Raw genomic sequence first — 10,199 nt, 5'->3', positions numbered from 1 at the left:
ACCAGATATGCTCCACTGACGTTAGTTCAAAGAAAAGGACTTGGATGCCCTCTAATTTTGGTGCCCTACTCGTGCCCTTCTGTTTTTGTGGTCACGGTTAAGCCACGTTAACATTTTATATTACTATTTCTTTTTATTTTATTATTTTTATAAAAAAATAATATAAAATATTGACGTGACTTAACCGTGACCACACAAAACAGGAGAGCACGGGGAGGGCACCGAAATTGGAGGGCAGACAATCCAAGTCCCAAAGAAAATTGTGACATTTTGCTGACCTTAGTTCAATGAAAATTGTCAGTGGTTTTTGTCTCGGATTTGTGCATAGAAAAAGAGGATGGATTGCGGTTTATTTGATTTTTGCTCTCTAGATATTACAAACGATAGTATCTACACTAAGGTGTGGAGAATAGGCTAAGTCTCATACTGGGTAACGTATTATATGGTTCAACTCCGCCTTTAGCGAAAATCAAGCAAATGACTTTTTACTTACAAGTGAAGATGAATATCAATATATTGTAATACTAAGCAGCACATTAGATGAGTTATTATTACTTCTGATGACACGCCCCGATCGTGATATTCCTCGAATACCAGGATAAACACGTGTTGGCCGACACCTGAGGGTGACGAAAACGATTAATTGATACAAAAGCTAAAAATAAGAAGTAATTAAGGGTTATGAATTTAAAAACAATGAATTAATAATTTAGAAACGAGTTCAGAGCATACAACTAACTAGAGCTCTAAAAGAATTAATATAAAATTGAATAAATAAAAGGATGTGGTACCTACACCGAGAGGACTCGAATATGCCAATGCGAAAGTGTTGACGTTGGGATCGTATGCCTCGATTCTAAATTCTGAAAGGGGACTCAAAACAAAGATGAGTTGACCAAGTTCATATATATATATATATACATAATACGAAAACAGTTATGAACATACTAACTCCAGGTTTATATATAATGAAAACTACTAGCATAATAAGTGATAGGTTTTCTGAACTCTAGCATGCCATAAAACATCTCAACAGGTATAACGCGGAAAACCATCATATAAATCATCGCGTGTATCGTCTTGTAGATCGTATTGTAATCGCAGTGTACTGCTAGTAAGATCACTGAAATAAATATAACTCCTGGCCATATGCCAGCACCATGGTCTCTGCGCCCGTAGCCAGAGATTACCAACTCCCGGCCCAATGCATGCTCTGTGTCCCTCAGCCCGTAGCTAGGGATTATTTCTCCCAGCCTATCTACCAACACCAGATCCTCGCCTCAGGCGACATAGTGTCCACTAGTTACGCACAAATAGTTACGCCTCTCATAAATAACCACTTCATAGTATAAAGTCATCTATCTTCTATACTATAAAGAGGGGTTTTGAAAACACTTTCTAGTATCCTTTCGTCATCCATCAGATAGTCTACCAGTTCATGGTTTTATAGAAAATACGATATATTAAAATATAGCTCAATATAGGCCAACAATTAATTCCTCACTAAAAACACGAGATGAAAATCAACATATCAAAAAAACATGCTTAACATAAAATCAAATCATAAACTCGTAAGGCATGCTATTCATTTATGAAATTGAACTATAAAAATCATGTAATTTTAGAAAGGGTCCACTCATAGTACTTAGCCGCCAAAAGCTGCGCTACTAGCGAAGACGAAAATGTCATAATAATTGCCCCTAAACACATAAATAGTACATTTAATCAAACTCTACTCAAACGATTTAATTTAGGAAAACGGACTTCAGAAACGGGTCCAGGACGTCGAAATTAACCTAGGAGAGGTCTCGGACGAAACCCTGAAAAGTCAACCCTAAAAGTCAACGATGACCGTTGACTGGTCAAAGTTAGATTCAAAGTCAACGCTGATCGTTGACTGGTCAAAGTCAGTCAATGGTCAGAGTCAAGGGTCAAAGGTCAATTGGGTGAGGATGCACGGTGGTGTGCGTGGTTTGTAGAGAGAGAGAGAGAGAGGGAGAGAAACAAAAATAGAAAGAAGAAGAAAGAGTCACAGGGGGGAATAGAGAAAGATGAGGTTTGTTAGGGTGCTGCCACGTGGCAGTTTGAGGGGGTTTAGGAATCTAGATAAAGGGTCCAGATTTAGTCAATCTAGGGGACCAGAATGAAATTTTCAATAAAACTTTGGGAAATTATAAAATTACATATAAATTCGGGGGTGGGGTTTAACATTAGATTCTCTACAGTGTTTATTTTTTAGAGCGATTTCAGCTACATGGTTATTTATACTTTTCTTGTTACAAACAATCTTCTATATGGCCTAGTATTAATCTATTGTTCATATCTTGTTTTAGAATTATCGCTGGGCAATTGGTATGGTTCTAGTACTTCTCTTTTCTCTTTGGATTGATAAGTGGTTGGTTATGCCTATTATGGAGGCCGTTGTTGCTACTGAGCTTGCTCATTCTCTATTTTAGACAAAAGTCTCAGACATTATGATATGGAAAATGGGTTATTCCTCCTATTTTTCTTCTTCTACTTTTCAGAGTTAGCTAAAGAGATTTTAGAGATGCCTATTATAATTGATGAGGAAAAGGATGTGTTAATCTGGGACGCACATTTTGAGATTTTTCATTTTTGGATGGCTATGAAACTGTTCGTCTTCGGTTTCCTGTTAAAAGTTAGTCTTCCATTATTTGGCATCCTTTCATTCTAGCTACTTTATTTTAGATTGGTTGATTCTTTTTAATAAGCTACCAAAAGAGAATCAACATCAAGTAGGGGACATTCCTTTATTTCCAATTTTTTAGTTGTGAATTTGCACAACACGCTTGGTGTTAAAACTAAATTTGTGCACTACCTTGAAGGGTCGGGATGCACAAATTCGACAACCTATAAAATAACAAATAACCGTAAGCAACCTAAGGATCGGTAGGGTACTGGTCAAAGACTCTTTAACGGTCAAGTTAGTAAGCAATATTTGAGACTCAAGCAGTACATAAGATAATTGTGTTACCAGAGATGAACCCCATAAGGGTGTATTTATACTAGTTGAGATAGAGTTATTTTAGGATATAGAATTCGTATTAAACCATGAGAATCCCACAAGATATCTATGAGTAGATATTGAATCCTCTTAGTGGTATGATTACTTGTGGTGCACACCAAATCCCTAGATTTTAGGAATCTTCCATATTTTAGGAAACTTGGTTGATTCTATACTAGAACAAATTTATGTATCTTGCTGAACAAGCATGGTTAATCTCAGTGAAGTCAACAGACTTCGCCCACTGCTTCGATCAAGATGACAATGGAATCACTGGTTCATCTATGCAGCTCCGTGATGGAAGCTATTAAGTCCATGACCGAATTTCTAAGATATTCGTATTCCGATCTATCTTACTCCAAATCTAGAAAATCATGGTTCCACACTTAGTTTTGGCTTGCTACTCAATTTGGACTATTTTTCTGCTTACAGGTTCCTTCTCGAATTTTCGACTTGCTTTTGTGTCAAAACGGGTTTCTCCACAACTTCACAATGTTTGGCTAGCATTATGATTTTACTTATTAATGTCTCTTTGGAGTATGCATAATAAAGTAAAGTTTGAAAGTAGGCCTTCTTCTTTTTTATGCTTATGTTGTTCTACTTTGCCTGGATTAGGTAAGTTGGAGTTTTAACTCATGGTCATGTACGTTATATATTGGGTAAGCAATTTTTGGTCTCTTTTAGAATCTTGGTTGAGTCCTGTAAAGCTTCTTTTACAGTTCATGTTCTTTGGCATGCCCCTCCATTTCCATAGGTCAAAGTGAATAAGGATGACATTGCTAAAGGTAACCCAGATCTTGCGGCTTATATATGGTGGGGTTTTCCAAGATTATGCAGGTTATTTTCTTGGTGGTTTCTCCCTGAGTTTGTGTAACAACCCGTCCCAGGATTCACTGTACATAAATGGTATTTTTGTATTTTCATCAAGTTTGAGAATTTATCTTCCTTTTAAAATTTGTTTTTGGTCTTAAATGGTGAGCCAAGGGGACCCACCCCCCTGATTTTGTCCCCGAGCCCTCTTCTCTCTTTCTTCCTCTCCTTCTTCCCTTTCCCGTATACTTCTATTCCTCTCTTCTCTATGATCACACTCACACCCAGCTGCACTCCCTGCTCGAGGAAGACACAATCACCATCTAAACCTCGTCCCTTTCCTCTTCCTCTTGCCTCTGCGCAACTCGGCGAAACCAAGAAAATAACCTTCGGCGAGTCCGACGGCTTTCGAGGCCATTTCCGGCCAAACCACGACGAGTTGGCCGGCGTGAAAGGTATCAATCTCTTCGTCTCGTCGAGTACTATAACTTTCCTTTTTGTTTCACTCAATTTCATTGAGTATTGAAGAAGTTATAATCATTTGAATCTTACCCAGTTTCCGGCGACCTCCGAGTCTTTCGAGGAAATTTCCGGCCAAACCACGGCGATTTAGACGTCGTGTGAGGTATCATTCTCTTCGTCTCTTCCAGGGCTACAACTTTTATTTTTGTCTCGCTTGATTTCGTTGAGTAGTGACAAAGTTATGGCCGTTTAAAGTGGGGTGGTTTTCCGGCCGAATTTCCGGCCTTCTTCTTCCTTGGCAACAGGCCACCCGGCCTTTCCCTCTCCCTCGGGCCTTAGGCCCGTGTTGTCTTAAGCCCAGTACCCTAACCCATTCAGTTTTTCTTTTTTATTTATTTAGTTTTTAAAACCCAAAGGGCTCGGGCCCTAGTTTTGATTGGCCTTGGGCCGGTTTTGATTTAAAGGGCTTAAAGCCTTGCCCTTGTGAGGCCTTAGGGCCTTGTGCCCGTGTGTGTGTGTGGGTATGCTTAGGCATGTGTGTGTGTGTTGTTACGTATATGTTTGGGCTTAAGCCCAAATCCCAATTTTCACCCTAAAACCCTTTTAACCCAAAAAGCCTTAGAATTCCAAAACCCAATAAATCCTAATCCTATTTAACCTAAACCCTAATCCGGATTTCAAGCCTAAAACCCGTTAGACCTAAATTGACTGTTGATCCCCGGTCAACGTTGACTTTAGGGTTGACTTTTTGGGTTTTCGTCTGGGACGCTTCTTAGGGTAATTCGACGTTCTGAATCCGTTTCCAATGTCCGTTTTCTCAAATTCAATTGCTATTATATAGTTTTATTTATTGTACTCTTTATGTGCTTAGGGGCAATTATTATGACGTTTCCGTCTTCGCTAGTGGTGCAGCTTTTGGCAACTAAGTACTGTGAGTGGACCATTTCTAAAAATTACATGATTTTATAGTAATTGCATAAATGATTAGCATGCCTACGAATTTATGATTTGATTTATGTGAAGCCTGATGATTTAAGATATTGATTATCGTCTCGTGTTTTGGTGAGGAATTAATTGTTAGCCTATTTTGAGCTATATTTTAATATATCGTATATTCTATAAAAATCATGAACTGGTAGACTATCTGATAGATGACGATAGGATGCTAGAACATGTTTTTGAACCCCTCTTTATAGTGTAGACGATGATCGGTAACCTATGCTATGAAGTGGTTATTTACGAGAGGCGTAACATTTTGTGCGTGCCTAATGGACACTATGCCGCCTGGGGCGAGGATCTGGTGTTGGCATTTAGGCCGGGATAAATAATCCCTAGCTACGGGCTGAGGGACATGAAGAGGCATTGGGCTGGGTGGTAGTTATCTCTGGCTACGGGCGCAGAGACTTAGGTGCAGGCATTGGGCCGGAAGTTATATTTATTCGGTGATCTTACTAGCAGCACACCGCGCTTACGAGACGATTTATGATACGTTTACTGTTTTGATTTCCGCGATGCGTTTCCGCGATGTGACTTTTGAGATATTTTGGCATGCTAGGATTTTTATTAAATCCATCACTTATTATGCTAGTAGTTTTCATTTATATAAACTGTGGGGGTTAGTACATTGATAACTGTTTTATCATTATTATATATATAAACTTGGTCCACTCACTTTTGTTTTGCGCCGCCATTCAGGACTTAGAATCGAGGCACATAATCCCGGCGTCAAGACACTTCCGCAGCAGCATCTTTGGATCCTCTCGAATGTAGGACTCACTCCTTTACTCATTAAATTTTATCTTAATTCTTCTTAGTGATTAGGTTTAGTTGTATGCTCTGAGCACGTTCCTAAGTTATTAAATCATTGTTCTTAAATTCATAACCCGTATTTATTTCTTATTCTTAGCTTTTGTATCAATTAATGGCTTTCGTCACCCTCGGGTGTCGGCCAGCACGTGTCTATCCTGGTATTCGGGGAATATCAGGGTCGGGGCGTGTTCGTTTGGGCCATCATACTTCTTTATGTACAGAGCTTTATGTTGTCATCCTTGCTACGGAGTTGGCTCATGCCCAGGGTTGGCTTATGGCTATTCTAATGTGATATATTGCTTTGCTTCTAGTTTTTTTTCTCCTTTTTGGTCCCTCCGAACTCATTGGAAAAACTTTATTTCTATGTTACAACACATGGTTTATTGTTGCTCCCATACATTTTGAGAAAAGAAGGCATTTGTTGACAAATTAGCCACTTTAGAGCTTCTTTCATCTTCACTTGTTTGGCATGCCGGCTTACATGTTTATCTCCCTTTTTTATGTATGATTTTCTTTTTTACCTAATCCTTTTGGATTTTACTTTTTGTTTTGCAGTTTATCATGCAAGTTCTTACCTTGTAGCTTTTATTTTAGAGGGATAAGATTTATGCTCCATTTCTTTTCTTGTACTTTCTTTTTCAAGAAGGTAATGTTTATTTCCTCTTCTTTTTTTGTATTTTGGTTTTCTTGCTTTATAAGGGGTAAGGTTTATGTCTACCTGATTAGGTGTAATTTTTTTTTCAAATCAATAAAATTTTATCGTACGTCAAGATTTTCCAAAAAAAAAAAGTGAAAATTGAAAACTTGTATGGTATAAAAATTGAAAATAAAAAACTAAAAGCTACTTTTTTTTTAGTTTCATAATTTGGCTTGATTTTGATTTTCATGCATCATATATTTGAAACTGAAGGCAATTACTAAACTAGCTTTTAGTTAAAAAAAAAATAAAAGAAAATAAAAACTAGAATGGTTATCAAATGAGCATTTCATTAAATTTATCAACTTCAACAAAAGGAGCACGTAAGTGACAATATATGAGGTCATTAATTTTTTAGTAGAGTTTGGTGACTCTTAACTAGAGTTTGATAAACATTTCAGTAATTATATATAGTTTTCAGGCTTTGCTTAGTAATGTTTATCTGGTTTTTAATAATACCAAAATATGAAAATTAAAAATCAAAATCAAATAAAGGCATTTGCCTTGACCATTTTATTTATATTCGTAAGGCAGAAGAACTCATGGTTAAACATTCTTATATTGACCAAAATTATTCATTTAATTATAGGTTAAGAAATAAAAAATAAAAAAAAGTTAAGGACAAGATGGTAAAAATGTGCAAATGAGCTATAGAGAGAGAAACGTGAGGGGAGTGTGTGACGGGAACACAGCTAATACATCAAGTGTTAAAATAAAATTGGTTGAGAGGTTAGAATTTTTTTTAACTAATTGTTTAGGCCACTTGGTTTAATTAAAAAGAGTTTTAATAAAATACTCTCGGTACTGTTTACTTTTCACGAAAAATGACATTTTTACCTTTCCTGGTACTATTCACTTACACATTTATTTGTCTTTTTTCATTAAAATTAAAATTTTTAAGATTTTTTCGTTAGTTTTCCTTTAATTAAAAGATCTCCCACAGCCTTAACCAAAGTTCTTGACTGGCGGCCACCAACCCTCGTTTAATTACATGCATTTCCTGGTCATTTTTTATTAGCGTCTCCCACAGCCTTAACCAAAGTTCTTGACTGGCGGCCACCCAATTTGCGTCATACTGATTGGCAGTGTCCTATTGTTTTCTTTTGTTTGGGGAACAATTTTTTTTTTTTAAATTTTTTTATCTCAAATAATTGAGGCCTTTAACATTATTGGCTTAATCTCTCATAAGAATAGGAATAGTTCATTAACATAAGGAAAAAGTTTGGTACTTGGAATTAAAAAAAGAAGCTTTCTAGATGCCGATGAGAATGCGAACTAATTCAATGATAGCAACGATTCATCTCAATTAATGCAAAAGAAGCTTTCTATCTTTTAGTTCTAGATATAGTCGGTGGTTATTAGATCCGGCAGTTTTTTACACAACACGAAAATAACGGGTTTTGGATCAACACGATAACTAATCGGGTTATTATCGGATGACCTGTTAAGAACCCGTTAACATGGGTAATCCGTTTCAACCCCTTAAGAAAAATAAATTATAATTTTAAAGTTTATAATTACTAAAAATTTGTTATAAAATACAATAGCCATATTGTATATATTGGTATATTCTATATTAAATATATATTTTGGTATTCTTATTCTATATAAGTCAAAAAATTTAAGTTTTATTCATTTATTTATTTTTATTATGAGAGTTTCTTATTATCATTAATAGGATAAATTTTACTTAACATGTTGTCCAAAATTAAAATCAACTAGTATAGTATTAGTATAGGCAATAAGACATCCCTACAAGTATGAAAAATGTGAAAGAATATATAAACACTCGTGATTCATCATTCCTCTATGAGTAAACAATGGTTACACTTACATTATTGTTTAGATTTTAAAAACTCTCTAAACCGTCATGAATAGTGTTTTTTATTTGAGTGTAAAAGTAATAAAATTAATAATAATTATTGTAGAAGTGTAAGAAATGTAAAAAAAAAAAAAATACAATCACTAGTAGTGACAAGCTTTACAACTTTCGTAAAGGGATCAACTTCGAAATCCGACACTATAATCCATAAACCTTAAATTTGTATTTAACCTTCGATTGTCGTTTAGGCTTTATTCTCTATATTGAATTTCATTTTTAAAATTTTCTTTTTTGAAAACATGATCTTCTGGGGGATGTAGGAAGATGAACGGTTCAGATCTTTGATATCACATCCTGGTATTTAGGTTAATTGAAATATGAGTCAATGTTATATAGTTTGTAAAGACTTTATAAACACCAAGCAATATTTTCACTAACGGTAAAACTCTGAACATAATATCAACAATCTGAACTGTTCATCTTCCTGTATCCTCTAATAGATCATGTTTTCAAAAAAGAAAATCTGAAAAGAAAAAAAAAATTTGGTGAGAAAAAATGAAGCATAAATGTAAACAACAATTGATGGTTAAATTTTGATCTATGATTTATATGATTATAGTGGCACATTTCAAAGTTAAGCCCTTCACGAAAGTTGTAAAGCTTGTCATTACGAGCATTTATATATTTTTCACACATCTACATTAATTAAAAAAACTATTAAAGACTTTACTTAAACAATTAACATAGGATAAATGAGAAGAGAGTGCTAATGTAAAAAGCCTCACTAAAAATATCATCAATATAACTCTTGAAGACAATATATCAAGCCAAAGTTCCAATACCGTTTTCCATGGTGATTGATGAAAATTGAAGAGTTTGATTGTAAGAAAATGTGCAAGGTTCCAAACCTTGAAACATAACTCTCTTAATTTTGCAAATCTTTTGAACATTTGATATTTTGTAATGTTCTAATGTTTTATTTTTTATTTTTTATTATGCTCTTATTTTGGATATGTAAATATGTAATACTTGAAAGACAAATGCCTTTTTATGTTTTGAATGTGATAATATGATATGTATATACTTATTTAGTATTATGTTTTTCATTTGATTATTTATTGGTTTAAAATATATTTTCCTTAACGGGTAACGGGTCGGGTCATATTACCTGTTAATATTATCGGGTCGATTTCGGGTCGGGTCATTTTACCTGTTTATTTTAACGGGTGTTACACGACACCACCCGTTAAGATATCTAGTATGACACGAAAACGAAATGAACACGGGAAACACAACACGAATTCTAGGTCTAGTCATTATAGAGAAAATTTTTAGGGTTCTACTTAGACTCCAAATCGAGTTGTGATGGCCGACACCAAGAGGGTGACGAAGCCATAAAGTATTGTGATGTGGGAAAAATGTGAATAAATTTAAATATAAAAGTGTCTAAATATGAGAGTGCACTGTGAGCAAAAATGAACCATTTCACATGTGATGTCAGAGTATAAGTAAAGTATAGTAGAGTGGATTGAGAATCATACCATTGAAGGTAATCTCCAATACCAAGATTTGTC

General features: G+C 35.2%; 1 long non-coding RNA gene across 1 annotated transcript; it reads left to right on the top strand.

Annotated features, from left to right (window-relative positions):
• Window positions 1–4,152: 4,152 nt before the first annotated feature.
• LOC139192534 (uncharacterized) lies at window positions 4,153–6,215 on the top strand. Its single transcript, XR_011576738.1, has 4 exons — window positions 4,153–4,290; window positions 4,392–4,460; window positions 5,169–5,228; window positions 5,993–6,215. It is a non-coding gene; the product is annotated as an uncharacterized lncRNA (long non-coding RNA).
• The last annotated feature ends 3,984 nt before the right edge of the window (window positions 6,216–10,199 follow it).

Source organism: Malus domestica, chromosome 15 (assembly GCF_042453785.1).
Source record: "Malus domestica chromosome 15, GDT2T_hap1".
Lineage (NCBI taxonomy): Eukaryota > Viridiplantae > Streptophyta > Magnoliopsida > Rosales > Rosaceae > Malus > Malus domestica.
Note: the sequence above shows the minus strand (reverse complement) of the source record. Positions and strands in the feature narration are given on the sequence as shown.